The sequence below is a fragment of the Phyllostomus discolor genome, chromosome 12 (genome assembly GCF_004126475.2).
Source record: "Phyllostomus discolor isolate MPI-MPIP mPhyDis1 chromosome 12, mPhyDis1.pri.v3, whole genome shotgun sequence".
NCBI classification, from domain to species: domain Eukaryota; kingdom Metazoa; phylum Chordata; class Mammalia; order Chiroptera; family Phyllostomidae; genus Phyllostomus; species Phyllostomus discolor.
In genome coordinates, this window is record NC_040914.2 from 8895598 (window position 1) to 8916264 (window position 20667).

The 20667-nt window shown below is 46.5% G+C and overlaps 2 protein-coding genes and 1 non-coding gene across 3 annotated transcripts in view; 1 reads left to right on the forward strand and 2 right to left on the reverse strand.

Moving 5' to 3' along the window:
- The window catches only part of LOC118497666 (carcinoembryonic antigen-related cell adhesion molecule 21-like), an 834765-nt gene that overhangs the window by 213976 nt on the left and 600122 nt on the right, over window positions 1-20667 (reverse strand). The window lies entirely within an intron of this gene.
- The window catches only part of LOC118497667 (carcinoembryonic antigen-related cell adhesion molecule 1-like), a 746496-nt gene that overhangs the window by 208781 nt on the left and 517048 nt on the right, over window positions 1-20667 (reverse strand). The window lies entirely within an intron of this gene.
- On the forward strand, window positions 11943-12074 carry LOC114511789. The gene has a single exon (XR_003685754.1). It is a non-coding gene; the product is annotated as a small nucleolar RNA SNORA42/SNORA80 family (small nucleolar RNA).

Here is a 20667-nt window from a genome sequence, read left to right on the forward strand (position 1 = left end):
TTGTTCTCCATCTCTGGGAATGCTTGAGGGCGTGCTCCCGGTGAGGGTGAAGGGCTGAGAGAACAGCTGGGCGACCATCGGAGTTGCCTTCCCCACCACATCACCTATCACAGCATTTCCTAGGGAGCCCAGTTTCCTGCTTCCTGCTCACCGTGCTCCTGAAAAGGAGGGTCAGAAAGTGCACAGGGCTGGACTCCTGCCCCACTCTCCTTCATCAGCCAGTCCAGCACCTGACCTCACCTGTCTGGTTCTGAGAGTCCCCAAAGGGTTACCACTGAGACAGAGTTGGGTACAGAGAGAACCAGGCCCTGAAAGCCTTGCTCAAGAATTGCACTTATCTTTGAAAATCAGCACCTGGCAGTTGGTAAGTGTCAGTATCAGTGAAATTAAATTGTTTTTAAAGGTCAGAATGCCCAAATATTGGTTAGAAACAAGCCATAAGTCTGCCCTGTTTCCTGCTTGTCAGCTTGTCTCTAATCTTCCCAGAACAGGCTGCTGCCTGGGCCACAGCAGCTCCCAGATCCCCCGGGTCCTGCTCACCAAGGGTGGAGACGGCTAAATGCTCCACATCTAGTTCCAGAGACCTGAGCCCAGCCTGCTTCACCCTCCACCTCCCCATACCCCGGCACATTACACACCCGAGAACAAAACAAGGTGAATTTCACACCAGATTAAGGAAATTTCTATCACCTTTCTAATCAGCCCTCTGACAACACAACTTACTGGTACACTGCATAAAAAGCAGAAACAGAGAGAGAGCAAACCTAGCCCCTGAATCGCTTCCTCTCAGCAGCAACTGTGGTTGACCCCACACTTGGACTCACATGCACACACCCAACACATGTAATGCACTCATGCTCATAGAACCCACCCTAAACTCTTAAGTGACAGAGCCGTGCAAGACATGAAGACACCACACAGGTTCACATATGTGTTACGGTGGCCCCAGACCATATTAAGAACAGAACCCCACCTTGCCCTTCACCACACATGCATGCTAGGAGCATGTGCATGTGTCTCTCTGCACATGTGTGTTGTGTCAGGTTTTATGCAGAAAGAGGAAAACATGACGCAAAGACCCCAATATCTGTGGAAACAATTTCCTGCTATTTGTTTCAGGGAACCACAGGCAGGAAACAGCCAGGAAAGTTATCAAAACAATGACAGCCTACTCCGGAAACTGAATGTGATGCTCAGGGAAGGTTGTGGAGGAGGGAGAGGAACAAGAAGTCATGTGACACCCAAGCAGGGGAAGTCTGTGCCAGGGCAGGGAGCCTACCCAGCGGGCCCTGTTCCCCAGGGCCACGGGGCCTCCGGCTCAGAGACTCTCCTCACCACACCCACAGGAGGCACCTTCAGGCCACTGAAACACACAGCTGTGCAAAAGAGACACAAAGAGAACTCAAAACCTGCTCGTTTGGAGGAAGACACAAAAGGCCAAAAAAAAAAAAAGGCAGCATACCAGGCTCTGCCACACCTGCCGCTGCCTCCACCTCCCTGCTACTAATCCTAGAATGAGAACTCAAGAGCAAAACAGAACACAACACATGATTTTACCCAAATCCAACAATTTACCGATAAGAAAACTTGTCCAGAGTGGGCGAGTGACTTCCTCATGGTAACAGAGGAAACCAGTCACTTAGCTGACACAGAACCAGATCCCCTCACCTCCAGCCCGGGGCCCTCACCCACGTCTGGATCTCCCAGAGACCACAGTGTGTGAACAAACCTCCAAAATGAACTGTATAAAACTCCCATTGTCCTTACTCAGGGTAGGGGGTATAACAGGATCAGCCCTTCAAACTTGCCAGTAAATGAAAGATTCCTGTGTCGGCACAACAGACCACTGCTGTGGGTGGCGGGATTCCCACTACGATTCCCAGGCTGCAACCCCCATCCCCACCGTTGCTCTCAGCCTGTCCCCTCTCTTAAACAGACGGAGGTGTAGCAGCTGAACCTCATGGAAAGCTCCATCTCCACGTGAGGGTGTGGCTGGGCCTACGAGGAACCACAGAACAACCCGCCAGCTGGTAAGCCACCCTGGGGTCAGGCAGAGAAGTGAAACCTGCCCCTGGGGAGGAGTGGGCAGGAAGAGGGTATAAGAGGAAAGAAGCAAATGAAGGACAAAAAAGACAATGTGCATAAAAAATACTGACTTAAAACACCTTCTCCAGCATAAACGTCAGCATGACCTCATCCATTCTCAGAACGAAATGCACCCCTCCAACAGGCCAGAGAAAGAAAGAAAGCACAGACCACATTGTCAGTTTCACAGAGGGACAAGACCCAAACTCTGGGCCACTAGAGAAACTAAGATTCTGTTGCCTTCCAGAACCCTGACATTCAGCCCTCACTCAGGAAGATGCAAATATCAGCATTTGAGAAACTCTACTTTCTGTTGGTCCGAGGTGAGACCTACGGGTCTCAGTTCGTAACAGACATCCCGGAGCAGTCAGCCTTATCATCTCCCCACTGGACAGCTCGGGGTTAAAGGCACACGTGATGAACTCCTCCAGGCAGCCTGGCTTTGAACTCTGTCTCCAGCACAAGAGCTGCAATGGCTGGGGCGCACAACTACACCTTAATCCCATCATCTGTAAAATGGGGCCAAGAAAAGTACCCACCTCATGTGTTGCTGTGAGGGTCAAATGAGGTAATCTAGTTAAAGTGTTTACCACACTGCCTGGCAGGTGGCAAGCATACAATACTTGTGGGCTCTCAGTTGTTCTCTTAGCACACAATTAGTTGTACTAGTTGTCAGTTGTACCATAATTAGTAAGCATACCATATTTGTTGGCTCTTAGTACCTTTTTTTAAGATTTTATTTATTTGTTTATTTTTAGAGAGGGGAATGGAGGGAGATAGAGAGGGAGAGAAACATCAATGTGCGGTTGCCTCTTGAGCACCCCCTACTGGGGACCCAGCCTGCAACTCAGGCATGAGTCCCGACTGGGAATCAAACCAGCGACCCTTTGGTTCACAGGCCAGCGTTCAATCCACTGAGCCACACCAGCCAGGGCTTACATGCAATGTGTTACACAACTCATTACTCCCAAGAAATTGACATGTAATGCAATTTTTAAGCTACTGGGAGCCTCCCCAGGAAATTTCCTGACCTAGTAACCTAGCTATGAGCTTAATCCTTCTAAATTACTTCTTCCCCTTTGCCTTCCTCATTCACCCCTACCCCACACCGTGTTCTCAACAAAACTTTATATTTACATTGTGCTTTTATGTTTCACAATGAATGTTAAAGTGTTGTGTAGTACGTTTTTGGTTGCCTGCTCTTCTCTATTATCTTTCTCCAGAAGTCTTCCTTTCTTTCTCCCCTTTCCATGTCTCCCCTTGCGGATTCACAGCCCCCATTTTCCAAAAAACTAATGAGTAGTTAATATGTGATCCCCGCCCAGGCTAAGGATACCTGTCTGGCCAAAACCCTGAGGAGCCACTCTGATCAACAGAGGAAAGATTGGGGAAGAGTAGAACTCGGCCTGCACCCTGTGACAAGGAGAGGAGACCAGGCCGAGCAGAGTGCACAAACCGGCGCTGGGCTCGCACCCTCTTCCCCACCTCGGGCCCCCACCGTGCCCTCACTCCAGCCCAGCCTCCTTCTAGAGCAGGGGTGTCAAACTCATTTTCACCAGGGGCCACATCAGCTTCATGGTTGCCTTCAAAGGGCCAAATGTAATTTTAGGACTGTATAAATGTAACGGCCCCTTAACTAGGATCAAGGAGCTCAGTGGCGCTGCCGGGTAGAAACAAGGTGGAGGGCCGGATTGGGCCTGTGGGCCTTGTGTTTGCCACCTGTGTTCTAGAGCTTCTTTCCACTGCCCACACAGCACTTACACCTGCCTCCACCACAGGCATCCTATCTAAACACCCAAAACTGAGCTTAGCATCTGAGGGTGGATCCTCAGGCCCTTGAAGGGATGAAGCAAGTTCCAGTGAGGAAGAGGAAAGAAAATGCACAGCCAGGGTGTTCAAGCTGCAGGGCTTGAGTTTATCTAGTCAAATCTCCTCATTTTGCAGCACGTAAGGTTAAGGCCTATTGAACAAATCTATTAATCCAAGGTCAGAGCTTAGTCACCAGCACCAGGACCCAGGTCCCCTGGCCCACAACCCTGCTTTTTTCTGCTAATAGGCGTAGAAGACTCCTAAGCTAAACAGGATTCCCACAACTTTCCCCCTTCCCTGGACACAGCTCAGGACCCCCTACCCTAACCCACAAGCCTGCAGATTCCAAGGTGACCTGGAAGGAACAGAACAGGAAGTCGTGAGCTTTGGCACCAGTTCAGGGTGGAACTCTTGGGGCCAAACACAACGGCCTTTGACTATAGGAAAGAATAGGCCCATTGTCTTGGTGGGTGGAACCCAACCAATAGCAGGAGCGAGGAAACCAGTTTTGTGGCCCTAAAATATCAGGGTGGAGAGAGGGAAGGGAGAAAGGAACATACTTTAAGAAAACATAGGCATTTACAACCGTCCTTACTCAGGCCTGGGATTTGTTTGTTGTTTTGCTGTGTTTCCCTCACACAGCACCTCTGTAGAGCCTTTGAGTGCCCCAGGATCTAGCAAGGCCAGGAAAAGGTGTGACTCCCTAGAGGGTGGAGCAAACAGGAGACTTAGATGGCTCCACTCTGAAACTGTCAGTAGAAGAAGGAGACACTCCTCCATTCCCTAACTGGTGAAAGAAAAAACAAAAAAACTCAGAGCTACACATCCACCTCTCAACAAAGGAAACAAACCCTCCTACAAAATAGAGGGGATTGTGTTTGGGGACTGGGGCCTTGCCCACCTCAGTACTGCAAGAAACAGGGAGGGAAAACACAGAAAAGGCTGTGCCTTCAACAACAAATATTCCACTAGCACATTCTCCCCAGCTGTGAAGCCTAAAGTTGATTCCAAATTGCCGTAAAGTCTCAGTTTGCCCCATAAAAGATCTCTAACCATATTCCTTAATACCTAGAGACTCGTTCCTTTGGATTTGATCCGCTAAAGTAATGGACCATTTTAAATGAAGGACAGAGTCCCACACTTAGCCTCAGGACAAAGCCTGTCGTTTCTCCTTTCCTGCTCTTGCACAAACTTCCCTCTACCTGTCACATCCTTCCTGCCCGTGCCCTTGGCAAACAAATGGCATGCTCCCCAGAGATCCTGAAGGCGTTTCCACAGGCAACAAAATGGTTCCCTCATCTGGGCTCCCACAGCACATTGAACATACCTCTACTTACACCACCATGATGTAATGATGTGCAATTTTTAATCTTTAAAAATTGAGATACAATGCCTTGGCCAGGTGACTCAGTTGGTTGGAGGTCCTGTACACCAAAACATTGCGGGTTCAATCCCCAGTCAAGGCACATAACTTGGCCGTGTGTTTGATCCCCCCCTAGCCAGGGCACACACAGGAGGCACATCGATGTTTTTTTTTCTCTCTCAAAAAAATCTACAAACATTCCTGGTGAGTGTGGCTCAGTGGATTGAACACCTGCTTGTGAACCAAGGGGTCGCTGGTTCAATTTCCAGTCAAGGGCACATGCCTGGGTTGCAGGCCAGGTCTCCAGTAGGGGGCACAGGAGAGGCAACCACATATTGTTTCTCTCCTCTTTCTCCCTCCCTTTCCCTCTCTAAAAATAAATAAAATCTTTTAAAAAATAAGAAATCTATAAACATATCCTCAGTTGAGGCTTTTTTAAATTGAGATAAAATATAAAAAAGACAACAACTATCACCAGATTCCATTTCCCACCCATAATCTAGACTGAATCATTGTTTAACATTTGAGTACATTTCCTTCCGTCTCTTCTTCTGGGTGATGGGCTATAACTTCTGGAATGCAAAGATTATATACTTTCTCCCCATTTCTTATAGATCTGGAGGTCAGAAGTCCAAAATGGGGCCTCACTGGGCCCACATCAAGGTGTCAGCAGGACAGCACTCCTCTGGATGTTCAGGGCAAATCCCACTTCCTTACCTGATCAAGCTTCTAGGGGTGGCCCACATTCCTTGGTTCATGGCCCCTTCCATCTTCAAAGCCAGCATCGGCAGGTGGCGTCCTTCTTAGGCTGTACCATTCCAACACCGACTCTCCTGCCTCTACCCTTATGATTACATTGAGCCCACCCAGGTAATCCGGGACACTCTTACTGTAGAAGGGTGCAGCCCGAGGGTCCCCAAAAGAAGGATATGTAATGGGGTTCAGAACTCAAGGTGTCCAGGAAATATTAGAAAGATGTATGGGATGTCCTCACCCTCCACCACAGGTGTGAGTTGGGGGAAGGGACCCATGGAGCAGGGCCATTCAGAGCTGTTTTGCATAGCAACTAACCTTTGCAGCTAACCTCTGGCCTGGTCATTTAACACATCTATAACTTTAACTGGTTGCATAGATATGTTAAATAGTTGTGGCCATGCTCTGAGCCGGGGGGGATGGAAGGAACGTCCCCCCAAGTTGTAACTGGGAGGCAACTCCCCCTAGTTACAGTGCCCGTGTGAAAACTTGGAGATGATGGGCTCCACAACATGGGGCCACCCCTACGCAGACTCATGATGGCAGCCCAGTAAAGCTGGAAGGATATTTAAACCCAGACTCAGCAGCCATTGGAGAGAGAACCATGTGGTTTGGGCTGAGTGAAGACTGCTGCAGCCATTGAAGAGAGGACCACGTGCCCGCAGCCGTGTAAGGAAGGGAACATATGGCTGTGGCAGTGAGGGGAACCACGTGGCTTTGGCAAGAGTAGGGGGACATGCCCCCCCCAACCCTGCAGCCATGAGAAGAACCATCACGCAGCTTTAGCTGGAGATCCCAGCAACACAGCTGATGGTGCAGGGAACCCAGGGAGGCCTACCAGCTGAGCACAGATTACTGGGAAGAGCTGGGAGCTGCCTGAGCCATGGACTTCTATTTCTTTCCCTGAGATATGGTACCCCAGACTGGGCAAAGGGAGAAGGAAGGACTGTGTGTGTTTGTGGGTGTTTTAAGGGACTTTGGGATTTTGATGAAGACACTAAGTCATTACTCTTAAGTCTGTATAACTTGAATAAATAATTCCTTTCCTTTTCACCAATCTCTAACATGGAGAGCTATAATTCTCTGGCATAGGGAAAGGCGAACCTAGTACAGGGGGACCCCAGGAAAAACGGGGGTCAATTCGGTAGCATTGTGGGGCCCTCTTCCCTGGTGGCTAATAGGGGAAGATCATGGCAGACCACATGCACAGTAGCTTTAAAGTAATGCAACTACTTGTATATACTCAGTAAAAGCCCACCAAAACTAGCCAGAAAGGATCCTCCCTATAAGAATAGAGTCCCCCCAGCCCATGAGGTCAATCTCTGCTTGGAGCTGGCCTGCTCCCATGTTCTCTGCTATAAACTCTGGGTGTTCGGTTCAATTCTTTGCCCTGATCACTAAGAACCTAGTTACCTGTGCCCACCTGTGACATTACCATCTCAAAATCCTAACTTCATCATGTCAGCAAGGTCCCTTTTGCCACATAAAGTAACATTCACAGGTGTCAGGGATTAGGATGTGGGCATTCTGAGGAAGCCATTATCTGCTCTACCCCAGGTAGCTTTTTAAACTTTACCCACAACAAAAATTTGCTATGCCTTCTCTCTCTTTCACATTTCTTCTGATACAGAGGCAAGAGCACAAGCTTTCAGGTGAAGCACACAAGCTCTGTCATTAATTTGTTGGATGACCCTGGACCAGTCACTTCACCTCCTTCCGAGGCTTTTTTCCGACCTGTAACAAAGATAACTCTTACTGCATGAGGAGATGACAGTAAAAGAGTAAGTTAAGATACATAAGACATTAAACACAGTGCCTGGTAAATGATGAGCCCTCAGTAAACAGACCTTTCAATCCTTCCTTTTGCCACCCCATTGTCTCTCAGCCTTGCCCAGGTCTCCATCTCCTTCCTCTTCAGTGACTTCATCTAACCAGTCAGCAAAGAAGGCATACTGTCCTTCTCCTGTGAGTCTGCCTGCATGCTTCTTGGGATGGATTCTCATGTATACTCAAGGAGCCTACTATACAAGATCCATCCAGAAAGTATGCAGCCACATACCACGAAATTTAGAGGCATTTATTGAAAAAGATACAAAATACAAGAAACATTGTACATAGGACAATGACACTTCAGTCTTCTTAAAAGTAGGTACCTTGGGACCTCACACAGTTCTCCCAATTGCCATTAGCTGCCCCATATTCTTTTCCTGAATCTCATCAACATTCTGAAATCGCTTTCTTTCAAAGGTGATTTTAATTTTGGGAAAAGCCAAAAGTCACAGGGCGCTGAATCTGGGCTATAGGTGGAGGGGCCTGAGTCACCTGAGTGATCTGAGGTTTCACCAAAAAACTCTGCGTGAGACATGATGCATGAGCGTGTATGTTGTCGTGATGAAACTGCCAATCACAGTTGCCCATAGTTTCAGCCTTCTGAATAATCCAAATAGTTTCTGTGGTGGAATGTTCAGGCTTAACATAAAATCTGATGCCAATTCATTGCTCTACTCATTCAGTCATTTTGAATGCAATGGCCACACAGTACACAGGCTCACTCAAAGGCATCTACCGCCCCCACTGACTAGTACAGTGAAGTCGTCATTGTTCATGCATGCGTGTTCCAGTCCAGTCGCCTTGGCTGCCAGGTTCCATGGATATGGTACAAAACATTCTTGTTATATTAACAATGGTTGGACTTCTTCCGGACAGACCCCGTATATATTTAGAGAGGTCAAACTCTTTTTACATTCATATACATTTTATAGTTTCTTGTAACTTCTGCATGCCAGCCCCAATTCTGCCCTGTTAACTTACTCATTCATGTTCTTACTTCATCCTTCTTCATCCTTTCCCTTTACACCTTATAAATAAGGATGGTATGGAGACAAAAGTAATGCCTGGGCCATATTAGGGAATTCCTTTAGCAAGAATGCTATTTGTAAGACATCTCCTGAAGCCTGTTTCTCAGGTTGATTTTCAGCAAAATCTTCCCCAGACCCACAAGGAATATAACTGTTGCAGAAGCTGCATGCCCTCTGGGTAGTTCTGCTCTGGAATTACGACATTTTCCAGAATGTTGTTCATGAGTTACTACCCATCCCTTCCACTCCTGCATGTTAAGCCTTCCTCTATCATTTTCATCTCCAGCTGGCCTGCCAGGACCCTGGCTAGAAAATGCCTCTCTGCCCTAGATGAGCAGGGTGGAACCTTTGTCCAGTCCCATAATTACAATAGCTCACACTTACTCAGCACTGACTATTTGCCAGGTACTATCCTAAGAGTTTTATATGTAACTACAGCCTTCACCAAAAAAAAAAAGCCATGAGTGTTATCATCCCATTTTAACACATTAAAAAAAACTGAGAGAAGTAATTTACCCAACATTGCACAACTTCATAATTTAACTTCATCTCTCACACAGATAAATATTAGTGATTTAATCTGGGCAGAGGGCACTCTAAGACTTCTGAGGTCTCCTGAATGAAATCCACCTTCCAGAATGACCTTTGCCCCCCCTTTTCAGGATCTGACAGTCAGCATTTTGCGTTCTGTCCTACCCTCACTTGTGCACCTGGTCCCTCACACCACACTCACAACTGCACATCCTGACATAAAAGTTTTTTTGAACCTTATAATTGCTTTTATGGGCCTGAATATATTTGTAAATAAATGGGGCCTGGCTCCCAGTCCCCATGAAAAGCCCTTTCACTAAATTGTCAACTATTTGCACAGCCATTCTTTGGCCACAAAAGAAGTGTGATAGGGAAAGAAAGCCTCATGAGAAGGAAGCAGGAGAAGGGAGAGTCCCTGGAATGGTCACAAAGGGGAGGAGTTTTCAAATCAGAAACAGTCATAAAACACACCCAGAGTCTGTGGCCTTTGAACAATAGCAGCCCCGCCTGTCTCTTTCCATGCGTGTTGGCATCTGACTTCCTTCTCAGCCTGCCCCTCCTGGCCCTGTGACCTTAAACCAGTACTAGAGGCCGAGGACCTGGGGCCAAACCACTGAACCTCAGCACTATACTATGGGTGGAAGAAGCAAAAAAAGGGGTAACGTGTTCAACTCATAAGTGACCTGACTCACTTGTGTACATACCACCTGGGCAGGGAATGGTTTACGGAGTTTTACTCAGGAGTCATACTTCCTCAAAGCCATGACTGCGAGCAAAGGGGTGGGTGTGGGAGGCATCACAGCTTTTTTTCCTTTAGAAACCCATTGTCCCTTCGTGCTCCCTCTGTTGGGTTACATTCCTCTGTCCATAGATCACTTATTTACTGAGTTGGGTTCCAGGAAAAGAATCTCAGTTGAATTCCTTAAAGTCCCAAGCACTAAGTTCAAGAGTGTCTAATTGTGATGATCAAACACAAATATCTTTTAAAGCCTCCGCAGGAAATTTTGACAAGAGCCTTTGCGCCACCCACAATCCCCGTGGGTCCCCAGGGGGCCACAAACAAGAGGGAGAACATCTGCATGCAGAAACCTTTACGTTTGCACCTCATCTAAGGCTCACAGTGACCCGTGAAGTAAGTACTATTATCTCTGTTTTGCAAGTGAGACACTGAAACTCCAAGAAGTCAATTAACTTGTTCCTTATCCAAGAACTGGTAAAAAATGGAACACGGATTAAGACTCACATGTTTCTGAGTCTAAAGCTCATGTTTTCACCCCACACCATCCTGTCGACCAGATTTCAAAGATAGGAAAGATGACTGCCTCCAACAGAAATCCTCATAAGTGGCTTCATTCAAGAGTCAGAACCTAAAATGGGCCTTAAAATGAAGAATAATTCAAGAGACTGAGCAGGAAGGCAAGGGTGTCATAGAAAGAAGGATCCCTGGCTGATGTGGCTCAGTGGACTGAGCACCGGCCTATGAACCAAAGGGTCACTTGTTCGATCCCCAGTCAGGGCACATGCCTGGGTTTCAGGCCAGGTCACCCGTGGGGGGCACACAAAAGGCAACCACACGTTGATGTTTCTCTCCCTCTCTTTCTCTCTCCCTTCCCCTCTCTCTAAAAATAAATAATTTTTAAAGAAAGAAAGAAGGAAAAGAATTAGAATAAACTCATACATGAGAAAGTAAGATGCAGTTCAGTTCACAGAGACTAAGGGAGCAGACTGGAGCCCTGCTCCGGCTTTAAATGGCAGCTTGAGAAATTTGAACTGTATCCTAGAGGAGATAGGAGTAACTGAAACCCTTGGAGAAGAAGGTCAGAAACATGACAAAATAGCATTTTCAAGAAGATTACTCTGACAGTATGAGGCAAGATGATTTAGGGAAGTGGTTCTAACTCTGGCAACTCATTAATTCTCAAGAAGTTCTCTTTTTCTTCTTTTTTTTTAAGATAGACTTTTTCTTAAAGCTTTTATTTATTTTTAGAGAGGGAAGGGAGGGAGAAAGAGAGAGAGAGAGAAACATCAATGTGCAGTTGCTGGGGGCCATGGCCTGCAACCCAGGCCTGTGCCCTGACTGGGAATCGAACCTGTGATGCTTTGGTTCCCAGCCCGAGCTCAATCCACTGAGCTACGCCAGCCAGGGTGCTCTTTCTCTTCTTTTCACTTTTCATTTTAACCTAGTTTCAGAGTTTCAAAAATGTTTATGTCCCCATCATTTAATTTCCCCAAACATTACTGCTGTAGATAACCACAGTACAATGATCAAAGTCCATAAATTATCAGTGGTATAATATCATGAGCTAATTTCGCATCTTATTCAAATTCCGCCAACCTTCTCACAAAGGCCTTTTTTCCCCCGACAAAGATCCAGCCTAGGCTTACACGTGGCATTTAGTTGTCTCGTCTCCTCAGTCTCCTTTAATCTGGGCCAGTTGCTCAGGACTTCTTTTTCCTTCATGACCTTAACATCTCTTAAAAATATTGGTCAGGCATTTTGTAGAATGACCCTCAGGCTGGACTTATTTAATATTTCCTCATACACACGGGCTTGGATTTATGGCAGGCCCATCCCCTTGGGTCTCTCATAGTGCCCTGTGCCAGAGCACCCTGGCCTGGAACCATTGCCCAGCCTCTGCCCGAGGGCTGCAGGCACTGAAGTGGGCTGCACAGTGGAAAAAAAAATATTTCCTGATGATTAAACTTAGATAAGGCACTTTTGGCAAGAATACCACAGAAGGGATGCTGCAGTTTCTCAGACCATCATTATCAGGAGGCCTGAGATACCAACATCTCTCACCACTGGCACTCTTAACCGTGAACATCTGCCTCAGGCTTCTCCACTTCAGATGACTATTTTACCTGGAAGCTTTTTAAAACTACCAACGCCTGGGCCACATTACACACCAATCAAAACAGGCTCTCTGCAGGTGGGGCACAGGCGTTGGTGGGTTTTAAATGTCCTGCAGGTGGTTCCAACCAGCATCCAAGGTTGGAAACCATTGGCTTAGACAGTGAAGATTAAAATCCTGGAAACATGCAAGGAATCCCTTCCTTGAGCCTCTCTTCAAAAAAATAAATAAAGTCAACAGTTTCAGGCACAGATAAATACATCTGGACTTTGGCATGAACCCATGGTAGGAAAAAGGAAAGACGAAAAACCCCCTGACTAAGAAAGCGATGCGTGAGTAGACTGCTGTCCAATAAAAAGAGAAGGCAGGGCACTAATTAAAGTGTCTAGCCTTCCCGGTCCACTTCAGCTCCAGGCCGCAGAGAAACCTTTGCTGCAGTGAAAGCACACACCATAAAATTTTACTGTCGCAAGCCTGACATGATCTCCTAATTGCCGCTGAGGGAGGGAATTATGGATCATGTGAGAAAATGTACAGCCACACATGCACAGATAAACACTTCTGGGTGCAGCTGAACGAATAATTCACAGAATCTTGGTCAAAGGGATGTGATCCCCTTAAACAACCTTTCCCTCCCCACTTATCTTTTCATCCTTAATCTCTTCTGAAATAAGAGAGCGAGGGCCTTGCTGTAAATTTTATGAAATAGAAAAGTGTACACATTTCCGGCCCCCAGGCTGAAGCAATATGGTCGACTGGTAATATGGTCAGCTTCCTTAGTGTTATTAACTTGTGGTTTCAATGTATTCCACCAACCCCTCCCTCAGAGGAGCCATCTGATAACAATGCACACCAATTTAACCAAAATGTGGAGGCAGGAAGGAGCCTGAAGAGAATAGGCCCTAAAGTATTGACCAATTGCCAGGATCTGGAGCTGCGGGTGCAGCAAGAGCTGCTACTGGGCAATAAGTGACAAAAGAGGAGGCAGTTGTAACACTCAGCGAGTACTAAAAAAGAAGTAACTCACCCTGGCCCAGTGCCTCAGTTGGTTGGAGCGTCATCCCCTACACCAAAAGGTTGCAGGGTTCAACTCCCAGTCAAAGCACATGCAAAAAGTTGCCTGTTCGATCCCTGGTAAGGGCGTGCACCAGAGGCAACCAATCAATGTTTCTCCTTTTCTCCCCTTCTTCTCTCTCTAAAATCAATAAACATATCCTCAGGTAAGAATTTAAAAAAAAATTAAAAATGGGGGGGTGGAAGGGTAGAGGGATTGAGCAAAAAAGAAAAAAAGAAAGAATTATGAACACGGACAACAGTGTGGTAATTGCCGGGGGGGTGGGGGGGGAGGTAGAGGTGAAAGAGGGTATGAAGGGATAAATGGTGATGGAAAAAAATAATAATAATAAAATTAAAAATAGAGTCCTGGCTTGTGTCGCTCAGTGGATTGAGTGCCAGCCTGAGAACCAAAGGGTCACTGGTTTATTTCCCAGTCTAGGGCACACACCTGGGTTGCAGGCCAGGTTCCTAGTAGGGGGCACATGAGAGGCAACCACACACTGATGTTTCTCTACCCCTCTTTCTGCTTCCCTTCCCCTCTCTCTAAAAAATAAATAAAATCTTTTAAAAATTAAAAAGTAAAATTAAAAAATGAAGTAAATTTTAAAAATTAACTCAATTATCCCTTAATTATTACACAACCAATTCTCCCTCAAGCCTAATGAGTCTCACTGAGTGGACTGGCACATAATTAAACAATAATACATGGGTAAAATAATTTATAGAAAGGTGGGTCCAACTAGGTCAGGAATGGCGGGGAAAGGTTACATGAAAGAGACAGGATTCAAGTTAGGCCTTTGGAAGGTTAAGTCTCAGAGAAACAGAGACAAGGAGAAACATAAGCACAGGGAACCAGGTGCCAGGCATCATTGTAGATGCTAATTTGGAAGGTGATTTCAGGAATCAGAGTGGGCTTGCATATGGTATCTATTCCCCTCAACCACCATATGGGGCTATTTCAGAAGAATATGCTGATCCTCAAGAAGGTGAAATAACCTGCCAAGGTCAGTTGTGGACCTGAGATTAGAAAGTAGGTGTGTCTAACTTCAGAATCCACGCCAGTACCATTACCACAAAGAGAGGCCCAAACACAGTATGCTTAGAGAACAGGAAGGCATGAGGATAGTTACAAAAGAAAGACAGGGTTAAAAAAAAAACAAAAAACAGGAAAGTTAGGTAAGCTTACTAAAGTGAGACCACTTGTTGTACACCCATGAAAACTCGTCAGAGACATTTGAACTTGATCTTGTGGTTATAGAAAAGCTACTGAAGATTCTGAGTAACCGAAGGGACACCTTGAGCAAAGACCAAAGGGGATGATGGAAAAATTGGGAGTTCTCAGTTCCTAAGCTAAAGAGATGCCACTAATGAGAGTAAAGGAGACCACACAATGATGTAGTGGAGTCAGAGCTGGACTGCAGCAGAAGCTTGGGTTTAAATGCATAAAGTTACACACCCACGTCATGACTATGTTAAGCAGGTCACATTCTCCCTCTAGACTTCAGTTTCTCTTCGTAAGTCAGATGAAGTGAGAATTAATCTCTAAATGACCTCTAAAGCTTTGCTACTCAAAGTGTGGTCCACCAACCAGCAGCAAGCATCAGCGTGGTGCATTATAAGAAAGGCAAAATCTCAGGCCCCACCGGAAGAACGGGTCTGTATTTAAACAAGCTCCTCAGGTGATCCGTAAGCACATTCAAGTTTGAGAAACTTTTCTAAAGTGTCTTCTAGTTCTAAAATGCAATAGTTTCAGACTCAGATTAACTCTGTCACTTCACAAGGGGGAGTAAAAAAGAAAAAAGTTTACTTGTTCACTTCATTTATGCCATTTTCCTAGTCCTAACCAGGGCTCTCAGGCTTGCCCACACCCATGGAGCTCTTAGGAAACATCAGTGGGGCAGTGCTGCCACCTTGTGGCCATAATTAATTAGTAAATGCACTTACTCTGTGTTCTCACCAGTGAGGGTGAGATGGGGAAGGTTGGCAGAGTGGGCAAAGTCCGAGTCACAGATTAGAGGATCACAACCACCCATAATGCCTGGAAGTAATGTCAGACAGAGGTCAGCGTGCATCCTGGAGTTCTTTCACCTTTCAAAGGGCAGTTTTTATAATACCTAATAAAATGTGATATTAGTGGGAAACCAAGGTTTCAAACCAAGCTCTAGGGTATGGAGGGAACCCAATTAAAAGCCAGGCCATGATAGTTCAGTGAAAGACAACCAGATAGAGGTAAACACAGAATTTTTGTGGCCTGTCTGATAAACCCCCCTGTGAAAATGTCCACTTTTGGTTTTCTGGGCTGTTTTCCTAATTTCAAGCTCAGAGGGGGAAAAAAAGAATGCAGACATTCCAGGTGCTGCTTTTTTTGCAATCTCGGTTAGACTGGACATTCCCTTCTGGTTCACCCAAGGCGCTTTCAGGCTGCCGCCTGGTTCTGAACATCCTCTCTCTCCCATTAGAGCTCACCACATTTACGTGTGTAGCAGCCAGCCAGCTGCACACCAGCAGAAATTCTAGCAAGCCAGGAAATGGGTGTTAGTCCTGTGGCTTCTACTTTGTTCCCTGCACTTCTGTAAAGCAGAGCAGTTGGATTAGCGCTCCGTGGGTCTGTGTGCACTGTGTGAGCTCCTCAGAGACCACACTAGGCTGCTTCCTCTTGGCAGCCAACACCTAGAAACTTGGGGCTCTCAAATGTTCACTGAATGGATGCATGAATAAATTACTGCTATTAGAGCAACACAAATCAAGGACTCAATCAACAAATATCTCTAATGGCTACTAAGTACACTGTAGAGGTGGAAACCAAGTAACAGTGGCAGAATGGTATTTTCTCCCCACTTTCCCCTTCCCTTGTTCCTGGAAGGAGGCCTTTGGAAATCAGACTGTGTTGACACAAGTAATGTTTTCAAGATGGGCTTTAAGTAGCCTTGAAAGCTGTAATGATTTACATTAGCTATAGACAAAGGAGTTGGGCTAGTTCTGGGACAGACTCAGCAGAGCCCACAAGGAAGAAGTGTCCTCTCTTGTGGACTGGCTGTGGGCAGCAGACTGAAAAATTCACCTGCAAATAAGCAGAGGCTCCTGGGGCTCTCTGGTGCCTGGCTACTCTCTCTTTTGGATAATCTTGGAAACAGTCACCTGGAAATCAATCCCAAATTCCAATGGATTTACAAGAATGTGAGCAGTCTTTTGTCAGAGTTGGTTCACAGCTAATAACAAGCTAACTGTCCTGTCTCTTTCTCTTACTCTCTGGCTGCTGTAAATTTAATGCAGAACATCTCAGAATTTTTTTTCTTGTCAATGTCAATGGACTTCATTGATCCAAAGCCCCTTCCTGTGGTACAGAGGGCCCCACATCCCACCCCAAGTCCATGGAGGGGGAAATCAGAGCGAACTGACCAGGAGCCAGGACCTGGGGAAAGCAGAGGAGTAAACAGACTGATGGGACAGGTAAGAAGGTCTGAGGAGGAGCTCCCTGGTCCTGCAGCAGCCTGGGAGTGGCCTGATGGACAGCTCAAAGGGAAAAGTAAAGAACCCCGCATCAGTTTCTGTGTGTACACAGGGCCATTTGTCAGTAGAACTTTCTTTCTGGCAATGAACTGCACTTTCACATGCTTTCCAACATATCGGGCCTAGTTAAAGTGTCACAAAAATATCACTCAATTCAACAAACATTTATAGAATGCTCCCAGAGTGCCAGGCCCTGCATCAGTTCAGGAACACAAAAGCAAATATCAAACAGCCCCTGCCCTCCAATTAGCTTCATGCTCCTTCTCTGCACTGCCCTCCTGTCTGCCCCCCACCAACCCAGGTTCACCCATCCCATGAGACCCAGCCCACGTTCCTCCTGACCCAGAGCCCCCTGAACTACTATTCTCAGGCCACAGTGAACTCCTGCCACTTCTGAAATTTGGTTCCGTTTATATCTCTAGGTTTTATGAACTGTATGTCCTCTCTCTGGTTAGACTTGAGCCTCCTAAGGACAGAGACCATTGTTGGAATTTTCCAGAGAGAAACCACAACAGCGGTTTATATAGGTCCAAGCACTAGCCTTCAACCAGAGGACCATCTCCACAGCCTAGCACAGTGCCTGGCCCCCAGCAGACAAGTTATAAACTTCTTACTAGCAAAGACTACAACCTACTCTTCAACGTGTCAACAGGAAAGGATAATCTGAAAACTGAGAGGGTAAGAATGATCAAACAAAACATCGAAGAGGGTTTGACTCATGCTTTGCCTCTCCCCTCCTCTCAGGAGAAGCCAAGCCCCACCACCTTTTCTCCTTCCTGCTGATCTTTCCTGATCACTCCCCACTGGCCACCCAGGAACATGGCCCAGCCTTCAAGCCTGGCCTCTCCCCTTTCTTTGAGCACACTCCCTAAAATCTCTGAAATGACTCAAGGTAAGGGCTAATGTTCTGTGACCCTCAATGTTTACTCTAGGTCTCCTTTTGCTTTAGGCCATTTTCAAACAAGGTTTGCAGCCAAGGGCCCCAGTGGCCTGTGCAAACACCTGCCTCCTGCACTTCCTGTTCCTCAAACCCTCTTGGGCCTGAAGTCCTGGGGGATTTCCACCAACCCAGTTCCCGCTCCTTTAGGCTGGAGGAACTAAGCTGCCTTCCCGAAGAACAACGAGGAGCCCTGATCTGACCCAGTGGCGGTGTGCTCAGGTGCCTCTGGCAAGAGAGAATGGCCTCTGCCTCCCACCGTGTGTGAAAGAGAGGAGACTGTACACCGAGGACAGGGCAAGCTCCCGAGCACGCCGCCACTACTGCTGACGTTGGGCCAAGGGAGGAGCGGGAGCACAGGGGAGGGGAGACAGACCATGCCATCCCCTCCTCAGCCAACCCTGCGTACAGCCAGACCTCGCCTCTCGAACATCTCCCACCTCAACAATTCGGTTCTCAACCAAGTTGTTCACAGAAAAAACGTCTTGGTTTTCAGACAAAATTTCTGTTCTCAGCCCAACTGCCCTTTCATGCTGATACCTGTCTGATCAGTCGTGAGTCTCTCAGGAGACAAAGGACAGAATGAGCGAGTATGAGTCAGTTTACCACTAAGCCTCGTGTTGTTAACATCTCAGGAAATTAGGCTGTGAATATTTTCATGGGTTTTTTTTTTTTGCTTTTGTTCCTGCTTATTACTAAATACATCCAGTAAGTCACCATGGAGACTCTAAGGAGCTTAGCAATAACAGCAAAGTAGAAGGAAAGTTGTGAGAACAATAGAGCTTTAAAAAGAAATAACTGCAAAGTAAGATAGAAGTGTTTGCCTGTCTGAGCTGGCTACCGAGTATGGTGTTGCTACATTGATTAGCACAATTTTAAAACATACAGAGGCCATCAACAGTGCTGATGTTACTAAGGGTGTGAAAGTGCTCACGAAACAACAATCATGGGCAATTGAAGAGGTAGGAAAACTGTTGCTGATTTGGATAAACAAAAAGCAATTAGCCGGTGGTAGCATTTTGGAGGCAATGATATTTGAAACAGCAAAGATGCCACACACTGACCTCCTGAAAGACAGCCCTGGACCGAGTGCTGAAAGTGATTCATTTAACGCCAGTACAGGGTGGCTCGATGAATTTAAGAAAAGAAGTGGCATTCAGAGTGTAGTGAGGCACAGGGAGGTGGCCAGTAGTTCTAACAAATAGCTGCTGATAATTTCTTTATAGACTTTCAAGAATACGTAGAAGCCGAGGGATCTGTTCCCCAACGAATGTTCATTTGCGATGAGATGGGCGTCTTCAGGAAGCAAATGCCGAAGAGGACCTACATCACACGGGAGGAGAAGTCACTGCCGGGACACGAGCCAGTGAAGGACCGGCTGGCGTTGCTGTTGAGAGGGAACTCAAGTGGGGACTTTAAATTGAAGCCTCTGCTCATCTGCCATTACGAAAACCCATGAGTTTTCAAGAAAAGCAATGTTATAAAAAGCAACTTGACTGTGATGTGGATGGCTAATAGCAAAGCTTGGGTAACCAGGCAATGTTTTATTCAGTGGATTCATGAAGTGTTGGCCCCAAGTGTGAAGAAATCCCCCCAGGAAAACAATTACCACTCAGGGTACTTCTTGCAACGGGTGGCACTCCTGCCCGCCCTCCAGGCTTGGAGGCCCTGTCGCGCGGGAGTACAGCTTCATCGCTGTCAGGCCCTGACACCTAACACAGCTCCTCTCAGCCAGCCCATGGACCAGCAGGCCATTTCGAATTTTAAGAAACTCTACACAAAAGCACTGTTTCAGAGGTGTTTTGGGGTGACCTCTGAAACTAATTTAACCCTCAGGGAGTTCTGGAGGGAACATTTTAATATCCTCACTTGCTTGAGACACAGAGACAAGGCATGGGGGAAACTGTCTTCCAGGACCATGTAATCAGCCTGGAAGAAAATGTGGCCTGAGTCTGTTGCTGCAGGAGACTTTGAGGGCTTTGAGGATGAACCTGTGTCTGTTGTGGAGGACAGTGTGTCTCCGGGCATGTCCATGGCCTTGGAGGGAGACGATGACAATGTGGAGGCCCCCAGCACTGAGCTGAGCTCTGAGGAACTCCCAGATGTGCAGACGGAGCAGCAGCAGACGGCAGCTGAGGGGCTTTCTTCAGAGGAGGAGGAGGGAAGGGAGGATATTCAAGGAAATGCTTGGGAAACAGGGAGAACTGAAAAATTTTATTGAAAAGTAGCACCCTGACAAAGAAGTAGCAAACGGAGCAATAAACAAGCTCTAGTGGAACAAAGAGACAAACAGAGAAGGAACCCCAGAGGAGCAGCTACCTGACGTTTCTATGGAGGGGACAGCCTTTCCCTTGCTCCCTCCCCTCCACAGTCAGTCATTAAAGCTCTCAGCATTAAAGGTAAGCTCTAGTATGTAGATAAGTTTTCATTTCTCACTGTACATTTCATTTCCTTTCTGTTAAATTTTCATTTATGTTTCACGTCCTTTCTATTTTCAAAGGGTTTATTTACAACAGCACATCAGACAAGTATGTATATAAGAAAGCTTAAAATAGCCCTGGCTGGTATAGCTCAGTGGATTAAGCATGGGCCTGTAGATCAAGGGGTCACTGGTTCAGTTCCCAGTCAGGGCACATGCCTGGGTTATGGTCCAGGTCCCCAGTAGGGGCCATGTGAGAAGCAACCACACATTGATGTTTCTCTCCTTCTCTCTCTCCCTCCTTTCCCCTCTCTCTAAAAATAAATAAAAACATATTTTTTAAAGAAAGCTTAAAAAAAGAAAGCTTGGGGGTCTGCAATGGATTAATTCAACTTACATTATTTCTAATTGGAAAAAATGATTCAGCTTTCAAACAAGCTGCTTCTCAAATAGCCTTCCGGAACAAATTAAGTTCAAGAACCAAGATTCCACTG